At 42.5% G+C, this 14,473-nt stretch overlaps 1 long non-coding RNA gene across 1 annotated transcript in view; it reads right to left on the reverse strand.

The window, feature by feature from the left end:
• Positions 1-13,983: 13,983 nt before the first annotated feature.
• LOC135107879 (uncharacterized) overlaps positions 13,984-14,473 on the reverse strand; it is a 108,697-nt gene continuing 108,207 nt past the window's right edge. The window contains exon 3 of the long non-coding RNA XR_010272028.1: positions 13,984-14,473. This exon is cut by the window's right edge and continues 1,125 nt beyond it. This is a non-coding gene — a long non-coding RNA (uncharacterized LOC135107879).

Genomic DNA, 14,473 nt, shown 5'->3' on the forward strand with positions numbered 1-14,473 from the left:
AGCAGCAGTATTTCCACGCCTTCGTCTGTCGTGTAGACGCTTCAAACTAAATTAATTCTTTCTGGTTCGGTTTCCTGTACGACGCATAAACAAGAATTACAGCAAATCCTCGGGTGTTCCTCACAGTATTGGACTCTAGCGCGGCCCGGGGATCACACTCGCGGCGGCAGATTCAGAGGCTGACTGTTTTAATTTGTTCCCGTTCCCTTTGTCTGGATCTGGTCGCCTGGGGGCAGATAACACCTCGCCAGGGCATGTATCAAAGAAATGTCGTGTGTAATGCCGCTCCTCTCCTCTCTGGTGGGATTAAAGAAGAAAGGTAGTCCCTGTGTGGCTCCGTGACCTCGACCTGGCTTTGTATCCCGCACGTGGACGATGTGACTCGATATTTCGTGACCTGAAATCCCGGAATTCGTACACCTGTGACGGGAAGGAAGGAAACGGTGGAATAATCTGGGTGATTCCACACTTCATTCGATATTTCGTGATCAGAAAACCCGGAACTCCTGCTAATTCGTACTAAGGCTTGTATTTCTGAAACGTTCCGCTCCCCCACCACGACTGTTTTCAAAGGCTAAAGAAATGATAAGCCGGATTCTCAAGAGTGTTTTCCTGTTAATAATGTAGAAAGCTTGTTAATTTGTCACAGAAGTGCTTCAGAATATGGCGCTAATTGTCACGGGATGGAAGGAAACGGTGGAATAAGCTGGCAGGAAGGAAAGGCATCGTGCAATAGTAACTTTGACGATTGCACATTTGAGACTCGATGATGAAACGAAAACCAAGTATTTTGAAACATTTTGTGCTTTCTTTATCATTTTTATTATGCAAAGGCCACGTAGACTATCAGTTAGGGTCTCAAAGGTGTTTTTCTTTTCTTCGGATGGTGCGGAATCATAAAAGCACCTGAGAATGTCCGAGTCCACTTTCAATAGAGCCTGTTGAAAGGAATAAAGACACCGATACACTTCACTGAACATCACGTGAACTGAAAACCAAGAACCTGTATTTTGAAACGTTTTGCCTCTCACTGGAGCTATTTCCAAAGGTCACAGGTACCATTAGTCAAGTTCTTATGGGAATTTTCTCTCCGACGATGCGAAAGTCTTATAAAACTGTCACTAACAACATGAAAGCATATCTGGCAAACCCTAACAGTTCCTTGGCATCCTGTTAAAAGTAATGGAGGAACGACATCGAAACTCCAAGGACTCGGTTTAGGATTCGCATCAGCCGTGACGAGGAGGAAGAGTATGCTATAATAAGCCGAGCGATGCCACACTACCCTGATGCCTCGCTGTGAATCCCCACTTGACCTTAATTTTGTGCTCCCTTGACTTTTACAGCTAATGAAAGAATTCCCTCCACCAACAGTCATGCTTCTCCCTACCTCCTCTCTGAAAGACCACCTCCTGGAGCCTCGGTTTCAAGTGGTTCGGCTTTTCAGTGACATAAAACCTTCATTCAATTACTGAAGGACTTCGCCAAATCGCTTTTCAATGGCAAGTCCTCGTGTGGCGCTCCCTCACACTACGAAGAGGAGAAGGAGAAGGAGGAGGAAGAGGTAGTGGTGGTGGTGGTGGTGGTGGACGACGAGGCGGCAAATGAGGAGATGATGATGAGAAAAATAAAACCAGTTACTTCTTAGCTTCCCTCCACTTGGCATCTCTTCACACACACACACACACACACACACACATACACACACACACACACATATACACAAACCTTTATCTGAGCCTAATTTGCATCTGACATGTACACACGCCACATGTTGCTTAAGCCTATTAGTGGCGTGTCTGTAATGTATGTTTCAGATACTTATAATGACTTTCTCTCTCTCTCTCTCTCTCTCTCTCTCTCTCTCTCTCTCTCTCTCTCTCTCTCTCTCTCTCTCTCTCTCTCTCTCTCTCTCTTCGAGGAAGCAGCTAAGACCTATGAGAGGATTAATTAAGACTTTGGCAGTAAAATGAAACTCTGGAGAGAGAGAGAGAGAGAGAGAGAGAGAGAGAGAGAGAGAGAGAGAGAGAGAGAGAGAGAGAGAGAGAGAGAGAGAGAGAGAGAGATAAAGGCAGGTACAGGAAGGGCGTGATGCCATTCAATAAGAGAAGAAAGCGGAGTCCTTAGACAATTAATGTGCATCGCCTTCTTCGCCTCCAGCCAGCGGGGCATCAGACGTCTGGCGGAGTGCCGGGCGCCGAGGAGCTTTAAGCCACCAAGGAGGAAAAGTTCTTAGCTTGGCGGAGACTCAAGAAGAAACCGTAATTGCCGCTCAGCACAGAGAAATGAGGCACATTTTTGAGCCGAGTCTGGCGGAGGACATCACGCCAGACAATATTCAGGCTGACGGGACGCCTCGCCATGAAGCGTGCAGGGGCCTGAGTCCCCGCCACCCTGCCACCCTGTGTGTGTGTGTGTGTGTGTGTGTGTGTGTGCGGGCAAGCATGAGTGTAGTGGCGCTAATGAACGCTTCTGAGGCCGGCAAAGTTGCAAGTATCGTCTAGAGTCAAGGATTTTCGAAGTTCACTAATAGGTATAAGCTTCTGAAATTTTCAGATTAGCCAAGCATAACTTTATACAAATAATTATCTCTAACATGGCGCGCTGCCCCAATTAAATATTCATTCTTACAAATAAATAATTAAATATATATATATATATATATATATATATATATATATATATATATATATATATATATATATATATATATATATATATATATATATATATATATATATATACAACACACACACTCACACACTTTTTAAACACAAATTGCCTCACAAAACACTCGTTAGCCATAAAGATGTGTAATAATGAGAACTAATCATAAATTTGACAACACAGTGTTTCTCTAATCAAGCTTTGTTTCACCTACAAACACAATGGCGATCTTGGTCCTGGATGAAATCAGCTAATATTAACTATTAATGCTTCGCAGGTGAAATCTGCCTGTTGGAAAAAAAAAAAAAAATCAAGAGTATAAAAACTGTGACATGAGGCAGGTGGAGGGACACATCCTTTATTGGCTCCAAGAAGAAGGAAAGTAAAAAGATTCTCGAGTTACGGAGTCAAATATTCTTCGCGAGAAAAGAACTGTCAAAGAAATCAGGAGACGCCCACACCCATCCACACCACCCAGGCGCTGTAAAACTAAACACCTCTGGGATGTGAGAACAACACCTTGGGGAACACCGCGGCGCTGCGAACAGAGCGACAAAGAAGGCAGGGCGAGATTGGCGGGCGAAGTTTGTCACCGAAAAGAGTGGCGACGATCAATTCTGGTGGCCCCGGCTGAAGGAGGGAGCCACCTGAAGGGCCCGCCTGATATTTCCAGTCATTAACTAGTGGGAGGCTCATCTGGGATCAGCTGGGCTTCAGTGCAGAGGCGCCGGCGAGGTGGTAATGAGGACTGAGTGGCCTCGTGAGACTCTGAAGGAGGAGGAACAGTGGGAGGAGGAGGAAAAGAAGAAGAAATTTCAAGGACGACGAGGATGACGATGACCATGACGACGACAAGGAGGATAAAGGAAGAAGACTGAAAAGTTGGAGGAGGAGGAGGAGGAGGAGGAGGAGGAGGAGGAGGAAGAAGAGGGCAAAGAAATAAAAAGAAAGAATAAACCACAGTAGACTTTTGACATTCACGGGGGTCTTTGCCATGAAGTGCACTAATTCTGAGTGACAGGCAGGAGACAGTAAATGCGAAGACTCCTCCCCGCCCATCACTATTTCCACTCGATGCTGCTGGCAGGAACGGAAGAAAAACATGCAAACTGGAAAGCTATTATTCCATTCCTATAGATTTCATAGGAGTGGAATAACAACCAGTGCTGCAACTACCCAGATCAGTCAGCCAGCACTAATCTCAAGAATGTAATACTTCATATGAAAATATAAAGAAAAAACAATAGATTTCATTAACATAATCTATAATAAATAAGCTGCGCATTATCCTTTAAATACTTTCTTCCTGTGACCGCCACACCACCGAGGACTTGAGAGACCCCGGACGCTAACAACGAGACAGAACAACTATTTGGCTTCGTGTGACCAGAACTTTTCTTATCAGTAATTATAAAACCACCGCGTGTTCTTGTTATGTTTGATCGATCAACTGTAAAGTAATCCTGTGACCCGATGTTATCATATCCTTTCACTGTTCTGGATACTTAAAAGAATATGAGGATGTGGAGGTGGAGAAGGAGGAGGAGGAGAAGGAGCAGGAGGGGAAACTACAATAAAAAGACCGGAGGGTGGAAGGAGACTTAAGAGGAGGCGGATGAGTATGGAAGGGTAAGTGGATGCAAGCCAGTCACACAGAGATAACTGCCAAAACGAAAGATAAGTAAACAAACTGGTTCGCCGTAATCTTAAAAGGCTTAGTAATCCTTTCCTGAACATTGAGACGGAGGTGAATGAACTGAGACAGAGAGAGAGAGAGAGAGAGAGAGAGAGAGAGAGAGAGAGAGAGAGAGAGAGAGAGAGAGAGAGAGAGAGAGAGAGAGAGAGAGAGGGGCAAGAGTATGATGGCAAAGCACTATTAGGAACACCTATTACTACCAACATCATTCATCTTCCTCCTCACTGCCTACACACACCCACACACCCATCGTCCATCGCACATCCACGCCTCGCCGCCCTCCTCCTTCATTCCTTTCATCCTTCCTCCCTTTCCACTTCCCTTTCTCCCTTCCTCGCTGCCTAATCCAGTGAATACCATTAATGTTGTCTCCAGCTGACTCCGCTACTTCTAATAGGCGCTGCGGATCACCCTTTCCGTCCCCTCACCCCATATTTCTTCCTACAGAGCGAGATGAGTCTGCTATGGAAATGGGCCGCCGCTACAGTCCCACCACGGAGATATACGAGACAGAAAATCCATTAAAATTAGTCTAATCTCCAATTCCTTTCCTCGTGTTGTCCCCGTTGGCAGGCCAGACAGAGGTGGTGCTGCCCGGGATGTGCCGCGTGTTACCCAGAGCGAGTGTGCGAGTGTTGGAATGTTGCCTGTGTCGAGTGTTCTCTCCTCCCTTGTCAACGGGGAAGGTTCTCTGGGTCGCTCTTACCAGTTAACTCTGCCGTGGCTTCTCCCCGAGCTTGGTGGAACGGTCTGGTGCAACTTTTGGGTATATAATAATCTTGAAAGTTTAGAGCATATGGTAATTTCAAAAGACACCACAGACGCAGAGTGACCGCCTAGCTCAAGACTTCAGTGACTAGTTTGACTTTTGCTGGGTAAAATCCTCCGGGTCTCCTGATGTCAAGGGATAAAAAGTGTGTGTCATCAGCAGGCAAAGGGTTGATAATTGTCCGTCTTTGAATAAGTATTGCCGTTAGAATAATATAAATACGGTTTATGGACATGGCTAAAATTTCTTACTTCATTCCTGTATTAGAGGGCGCCGAACTAAAGCGATCAATACATTTTCGTTCTCTTGTCAGAAACTTGCCATTCTTACTTGCCGATGAAGTTTGTTTCTTTTACAGGAAAACGAGTTAAGTAAAAGAAAGTGTTACAGCAAAAATACCAGTTTTATACAATTTGAAGATAAGAAAAAAATATATGAACACAAAATTAAAATGATCAGCATATTTCTAAACCACTTCGGTGTGACAGCAAATCGAATTCTTCATGTCACAGCAGCAAAAAGTACAATAAATAAATAATGGTAATCTAGAGCCACAAATTAAAAAGTTAACGAACTCAAAAAAAATTTACAGCACAGTTTTCCTCACCATGGGGAGAGTGCGTCACCTCTGCCTCGCCCTGAAGGGAGTCCCGCCGCGCCTCCTGCAACACACTCCACCACACACCAGTTGCGGGAATGAATCCAACTAAACTAACCTCTGGCGGAACTTCTGGGGTATTTACTCAGTGTATACGTGGCGGTGTGTGTGGGAATGTTTGGTGATTAGCTCCGGCAGGTCCAGACCAGGTGGTGTGTGGCCATGGCGCGGCAGGCTGCGGGAGGGGAGGGAGAGAGAGAAAGGGGAAGAGAGGGGAGGGGATGGGAGGGCAGCACCGCCACTATATATAATACATAATTACACCCCTGAACATTAACTAATCTACCAGCTCACCCAGGGGAAATTTATGCTTAACCAGATGAAACGTGACAAGCGCTCTACATATACCAGAGTGGATGCTGCGTTTGTTCATCCATTCAAATGAGCAAAGTTCCAATGTGCTGAAACAAAATCCATACATTTTCATTCTTTTCATTTTATTTATTTATTTATTATGTAAGGGAGACTAGGCAAGACACAAAAAAGGATAAAAAAAAAAAAAGCTTCCAGGCAGAAACTGTAGAAGAAGAAACTAAATAGCTGGCCAGTTTATTTCCTGCACACGTAGTCAGCTGGTTCAAGGTCTGTGTAGGCAAGTGTGCACAAAGACACGTCCAACACCCGCTTGCTTAAATGAGCCGCGTTGCTGCTGCAGATACTTACATTTTCAAAACACTGGTTAAAAAATGTTGTTAGTGTTGAGTCATTACGGAGCTTGAAAAGAAGCTCAGACAAATTCATGGAAGAGGAAGATAGTTGGAAGTAAGTAAGTATGTTTCGTACTGGGATTGTCGCGTGTAGACCTGACGGCTTCTTGCAGCTTCCCTTATGTTCCAGTGTTTTTATGTACATACGATACTCGAACAATACAATATAAATCCCTTGTTCAAAGCCGGTCGCTGTGTACGTGTGTGCCTTGGTACGTGTGGGTGTGTGTGAGTGTGTGTGTGTGTGTGTGTGTGTGTGTGTGTGTGTGTGTGTGTGTGTGTGTGTCTGTGTGTGTGTGTGTGTGTGTGTGTGTGTGTGTGTGTGTGTGTGTGTGTGTGTGTGTGTGTGTGTGTGTGTGTGTGTGTGTGTGTGTGTGTGTGTGTGTGTGTGTGTGTGTGTAATGCGCCACAATTTCCGCCGTCTCAAGGCCTTAAGGATTACGCAGTACAATGAAGTGTTCAGATTTCTTCAATCGCGACGCCGCGAGGCCATGTTCAGTCCTCCATTGGTGGCCTCGCCTGTCCCTCAGGGGCACCAACTCGCACACCTGAATTGCTACGAGCGTGAGGCTGACCTGCCCTGTCCGACTCAACTCATTAATAATGCTGAGAAAAAAAAAAAAAAAAAAAACACAACACTGCCCTTATTTACTCTTGTACGAAGGAAAACCACAAGAATCAACTGATCTCACCATCTTCCTCGCAATCACGAGACGAATGTCGAGGTTCCACTTCAGCAAAATCAAGCAAGCAGGCCTAGTTTTTATGCATCCGCTACAAGCTGTGTTGATTGATTTATAGGTCAGACCTGCCCTCTGCCATCCAAGGACAACCAATCACATTCATTTTCCTTATCACCAAACACAATTTGCTAAATAGACAAGGGCGGAGCTTATCCTGCAATCAGCCAATGAAGTGTTTCCAGGCTGACGATTGGGAGGAGGTCTTGTCTATCACGTCCAATGCAACTTTTAGCATTTTAGTAAAAAAAAAAAAAAAAAAATTATTATGTTAAGACGATGTTATTCAGGTTTTCCTCCGCCACCACCATCTCTTCCTCCTCCTCCTCCTCCTCCTCCTACTCTCTCTCTCTCTCTCTCTCTGTTTTGTAGCCAAATTATCCTTACTTAAAAATGATTTCATTCCAAAACTTGCTCACAAATTAGTAAATTGAGCATTACCGAAAGAAAATTTTATACCAGTGTAATTGTGTAATTACGAACACAGCATTTCTACATTTTCTACTATCAAGCGTATTAACTTAATTGTATTCATATCTATATAATGTATTTAATGATATTTACTTTGTTTCCTGCATCATTATTATAAAAATAGAGAAATTCCCTTTTCTACTACATAGCACATAAACTTCATTATATTCAGGTTCATATGCGGTGAGGGACATTTACTTTTCTACTTTCTAACAATGAACACCAATCTGCAGAAGATGAAATACAGAGGGCAAAGCACATTTCTCCGTCTGAGTGTCTTTCTGCCGCGGCCATCAGAGGAGTGTCGTGGCTGCGAGCAACGCCACACCAAAAATATGCAAACAACTACTTTAACTGCGTACTTCATATATGTATGCCTATCTATACTCTTTCACTGCACCGCCATAAACTTCGTACACAATGGTAATGAAATCTAACACTACATAATAAACACGACGTAATAAAATGCTTGTACAGTACCAGAGTTTGGCCATCACATTATTATTGGAAAATATGAACGTTACGCAATTCAGTGCTTTGTTCAGGATGGGGATAGCAGAGGGTGTGGGACGCGTGGGGCTGTTAATGACACGTGTATGATTAGGGGGCACACACACACGCACACCACAGCGGCTATTCCTGAACATCTCCTGTGCGGCTCATACAGCGGCCACTCCACCTACGCCCGCAGATCACGAAGTTAATCTAGCAGTTTATTAAAGTCAAAGAGTTAATTTTATTATTATTTTTTTTAGACTTTAGTAGTGTGATGAAATAGACAGACCACTGCTGCTCCTCGGCCGTGTTTACATTCTCTCATTTTCTTCCTGCTACACTTCGTTTTCTTCCTTTTTTTTGTTCTTTCTTTCCCGTTCGTTTATTATTCCCATTCTTCTGCATCGTTTCAACTCTCAGTCTTCCTTTTCTTTGCTCCCTTTGACTCTCCAGTGGCTCTTAATTCCTCCATTTATCATGTATTCTCTTTTCCATCTTTCTTTTATATTCTTCAAGCTACGTTTCTGTGATATTTAATTCTTTCTTCATTTTTATCTGCTACCTACATTTTTCTATCTAATTTTTGCTACCTAGACTCTTTTTATCCTCCTCCTATATTTCCTACCATACACCTTCTTCCATTTCATCTGTACTTGTTATTTGCATTCTTTCGTATCCCTTTTCAGTTTCTCTTTGTCTCTCTTTGCATACTTGCCGCTCTTCCTTCCCTTAAAATTCTTCATTCTCTCTTCCCTCTCATCTATTTTCATTCCTGTGCATCTCTACCCTTCCCTTTGTCCCTCTGTGTATCTGCCGCCCTCACACCTCCCTTAAGATTCTTCACCTCTTCTTCCCTCTCATCTATTTTCATTCCTCTATATTTCTACCGTTCTCTTTGGTTCCCTGTACACACCTTTCATCCTTGCACTCCCTTAACCCTTCCGCTGCCATTGCTCTTCATCAGCTTGATAAAAGTTTTGTGTACAAGTGTAAAGTGTTATTGTGAAAGGCACCAGCAGCAGCAACAGTAAAGATTGAGTAGTTTACACCTTTCAGTGGTATTTATATATCTTTTATGTGAAAGGTGCACTGGCCGAGAGCTACAAAAACTTTGAAAATAAAAAAGACCCGCTCAGGTGCCAGCCCTAAAGGGAAGAGTCTGTAGGATCTCCTGGGTTTTCTCAAATAGGAGACATTGCCAACGGTAGTACCACAAGAGACTCACCATGAAAAAAAAAGTATCCTAAATATCCAAGTGAAACCCACAATAGGGAAAATAAGAAAAAAAAATGAAGAGGACAAAAAAAACACTTCTACATTCCAGTAAAAAAAAAATAAAATAAAAAAATAGACAGACTAGAATACAGAGGACACAAAATAAGTACGGGGAGGGGGTGGGGAAAGAGCCTTGAGATACATAAAAAAGTGCACCCTACTGTGAAATACACGAACAACCAAAGCTCATAAGAAATTAAAACCAGACAGGAAAGTAGACGTACCGAATTCCAAAGCCCACGCAAAAACGATAATAACTGTGTCTTGAGGAATAATAATAATAAAAACACACACACACACACACACACACACACACACACACACACACACACACACACACACACACACACACACACACACACACACACACACACACTCCATTGCATACAAACGCCACACAAACATAACAAAAATCATAAGGAGTAAAAAAGAAAGGAAAAAAAAAAAGCACACACACGCAGGAACACCCCCCAAAAAATATATACTAAGAAACACAAGAAAAACAAACACCCCACAAACATTACAGAAACCCACAAGGAATAAAAATCATGAAAGATAAAAAAAATAAAGAAGAAAACATTCGGACCACTCGTAGAAGGCCTCGGGAATCCCACAGTGGAGAAAGAACGAGGTGATTTTCCGGATAGCGAGAGGGCGACCAAACCCTAACTTGGGGGATCGAACTCGCCTCTTCAACAGTAAATCTCCCAGGACTCGTAAACTTAACGTGCGATGCGTACTGCTGACGGACGCTGGACACTACATCAGGGGAGGCCGCCAGGGGGAGAGAGGATCAGGGAGAGGAAGGGAAGAGCAAGAGGGCGAGGAGCGAAGAGGCAACGCAAGGCACAGCAAGACACAGCGAGGGGCGAGATGAAGAAAAATGATGATGACGGAGGGAGTGATAATGGACGCTGCGACGACGAGATGATAGTGAGGATGGTGATGTAGGGTCGTGGTGGTGATGGTGGCGGTGGTGTGGCGGGATGGAGAGCTGCGTGTTGATGGTGGCGAGAATGGGAGAGGGAGAAAAGGTTGTAAGAAATGTCTGATGGTGCGGCTGAGTGAACATTGGACTGACACACGCACGCACACACACATAAATCACACTAACCATCTTTTTTTTTCCTTTTTTTTTCTTCAAGGTATTTACACCTGCAGAGGATACGACCAAACCTTTGTCCTGAATATAACGTCTCCATATGAAGCATGATACAAATTCACAAATAATACAACCTACTTACACCAGGGAGCAGTATCCATTGCGCACTACATACTCTTACTGCCAGCTACCAGTGTCAGTAACGAGGGAAGCAGGAGAAACACGCTTATCTGATGACTGCAGTAACTAAACACGCTGGACAGGTAAGAAAGGTATCACAGGTGTATGTACGTCCATAAGGGTCGTTTTAATACCCATCAGTGCCAGTAATAAGGCAACGAAAGACATGTGTAGTTATTCTCATATATTTAAAGCTACATACAGTAAACACACTGAACAGGTAATGAGGGTATCACAGGTACAACCAAGTGAATAATTCTGTTACCTTCTATAAACAGATTTTGTGAGAGACATATCTTCTTTCTCTGTACATGCTCTACCACTTCCTACGAGGACGATAAATATTCATATCTCTCCTCTACTCGCTTACTTACATACATATTCGTGTCTTCCTCTGCCGGTTCTTTAATTTTTTACCTCAAATCTTTATTCATACGGTCCATGTAGAGAGAAGCTGATCTAAATACTACTACAACTTACACTCTATCAGAAACTCCACTGAATACCATGTATGTGTGTCGAGTAGAAATTAATATGTGGAGTCATGAACTGCAATGTTAAAAACTTGATATGAAGGACTTCCCCTACGATAAATAAATAAATAAGTAAATAATAAATAAGGAAATAAATAAATGGACATACGATAAAAGGGGTACAGTTTTCTTATTATCTAAAATACTTTGTGGGATATGCTATCATCACTCCGGGCAGCTGTACGGAGCTAATTAAGAGCAATAATGTAATCATTCTGCCTGCATGAATACTTGGATCGGTACCATTCCTGTGTGCAGTCATGGTTTGTTTCCTGCCGCACCAGCAGCCCTGCTCCCTCCATCTCGCCCCGCAAGCCACCATGAATAAATACATAACCGGTGAAGCGAAGCAAGAGAAAGAAGAGTAATTACATTCAGCGTATAAGCGGCTCTCTGGGAAGTTAAAGACGAGTGTTTATAAATGCACAGGTCTTGCAAAGTATCGAATATCTGAATCTATTTTCGTCGACTTTGCTGATTCTGTGTTTGGTAAATACGCGGCGAATAAAAGTATGATTTGTTCATTTATTTTTCTGAGCTCTCTCTCTCTCTCTCTCTCTCTCTCTCTCTCTCTCTCTCTCTCTCTCTCTCTCTCTCTCTCTCTCTCTCCCTCTTGTTTTTGGTTGAATTCCTGCAAAGTGGAAGTAATGGCATCCACGCATCCACTCAGGTGGTGTTTGATGCCTCGCTGGTTCCATGTAAAGCTCTCAGGCAAAAGTTAACGAAGAATGCACGTTTATTATTCAAATTGCCATTATTATTATTATTAATGATACTTTTATTATTATTATTATTATTATTATTATTATTATTATTACTATTTGGTTCTACTACTACTTCTTCAATCCATCTCTGCAAAATTCTCTCTCTCTCTCTCTCTCTCTCTCTCTCTCTCTCTCTCTCTCTCTCTCTCTCTCTCTCTCTCTCTCTCTCTCTCTCTCTCTCTCTCTCTCTCTCACACATATAACGTATCCTGTCCATGCCTGGCTTTCTGTTTTAATCACAGTGAAGATGTCTTCAGCTTTGGCTGTTCCCTAATGCACACACACGTACAACAGACGTACTCGTTCACACATACACGGCTGGTGCGTGCGGTGGCTGGAGTGTGAGTACTACTTGACTTGCCATCTATTATCCTAATAATTCTCTAGTCCTTCATGAAGACGGCAGCTGTCTTGTCTAGTTTCTCCCCAACGTGTTAAGTGTGTGTCAGTGCCTGCAGTAGTGGCAAAGACTCACAGGGTCAGAATTATCAAGCAAGCCTCCTCTCTTACACTCACAGTCTGCAGGGGACAATAATTTTTGAGCTAATGAACAAGTGCTACATTTCTTTTTTTACAGGGCAAGGTTCTTCAGGAAACAGGTTGTTTACTAATATGGGGTTGAGCACATTCATCTGTTCTGTTCACCTTCCTCTTGCATGAGTTACCTGCTGCAGTCGCTGATAGATATTTCGTATCTGTCTTTGACTTTCAGCCATTGAAGTCTCACCCTCTATTCACACAGGCCTGAATAGCAGCAGGGAAAAGATTCTATATGAAAGGGAAGGCATCACACCCTTTCTGAATGCTTACTTGTCTAAGGATAAAGAAGTTGAGTTTCCGAATAACTGAGTGAGTACAAGACTTGAATTACACGCGTACGTACAGCTTAATGAAAATCCTGAGACAAGATAACTGATTTTTTTCCCAGGCACAGGTAAAAAGAATTATGCTTGTGGTCCATATCATTAAACAATTCATTCTCTTGAGAACCTTTCATATAGAAAATTGCAGCACTTATTCGGGATCTCACTGTGAACATGAGTTGAAGGAAAAGTTTATATATATATATATATATATATATATATATATATATATATATATATATATATATATATATATATATATATATATATATATATATATATATATTTTTTTTTTTTTTTATGTAGGATGGACACCGTTCAAGGGCAACAAAAATCCAACATTTTGTTTTATTCTACTTATTTATTTATTTCTTTTCTTTTATTTTTTGATAATGGTCATTCTGCCCCTCCGCTAACATACAGAATGCAACAATATTACAACCTCTGATAAGTGAATCCCGTGTGAGGAGAAGGCAGGAGCTGAAAGGAACGCCCCATCGCTCCCTTCACTGTAATTACTGAAACCTTTGGAAATTATCGACATTTGTTTTCTATTACGCCCACTGGCTGGACGACTTCAGGGAGGCGAGTGGACTCAGCACCTGAACTGAATAAAACCTGACTTCCTGAATGACTTTCCTCTTATTTACGGCGAATAAATCAGGTGACAGACATGTTTTCCTTGTACGTCCAAATTTGACGGCCAGACATGTGTAAGTTCACATTCTAATTCTGAAATTTTGGTGAATTTATGTACATTCTTACACACACACACACACACACAACACACACATTCATTTTGGAGTTCTTAAGAGTGAAAAATAATGTTTTTAACATGCTGAAATAGTTGAAATATCATGGAAGTTTGTGCAGAAAATTGGAAAATACAGAACTTTTCTTTCGGGTGGACATTGAAGTCTTACATTACGAGGCATGAATAATATTTTTTGCCTAAACTAAACCATACCTTCTGCTCTTGGATGAACGTTCTCCGTGCGTTCAATCAACCCCATAAGTGACGAAGGTAATGGAACCAGTCCTTATTGAGGTAAAAAGATAACCACCACCACCACCACCACACCACTCATCCCACTGCACCACATCACCACACCACCACTATTACCACCACACACACACCACCACACCATCATTTACCCCACTGTTACCGCGACACCATATTGCTGCTCATCCCACTGTTACCATCACCACACTGCCGTCCATCTCGTTGTTGCCACCACATCAACATATTCCCCACTGTTACTGCCTCACCAGATTACCGCCTGATACATTTTTGCCACTCATAATCACGTCACGGCCCGTCTTTCTGTTAACGGACCGCAGCTCAACTAGGATTGGTAACACTGAGCTCAGATTTGATGGGGAAATAACGATGGGAAGTTACAAAAATAAAGCTGAGAAAGGAATGAAGCGAAGCAGATCAATAACGCTGTGAAATAACGGAAACGAAAGAAATAACAAGGCGAATTTAAAGAAACAGGGGAAATAACAATATGAAATTACAGAATGAATAATAAGCAACAATATGCGGTAAG

This window comes from Scylla paramamosain, chromosome 16 (genome assembly GCF_035594125.1).
Source record: "Scylla paramamosain isolate STU-SP2022 chromosome 16, ASM3559412v1, whole genome shotgun sequence".
Classification (NCBI taxonomy): Eukaryota; Metazoa; Arthropoda; class Malacostraca; order Decapoda; family Portunidae; genus Scylla; species Scylla paramamosain.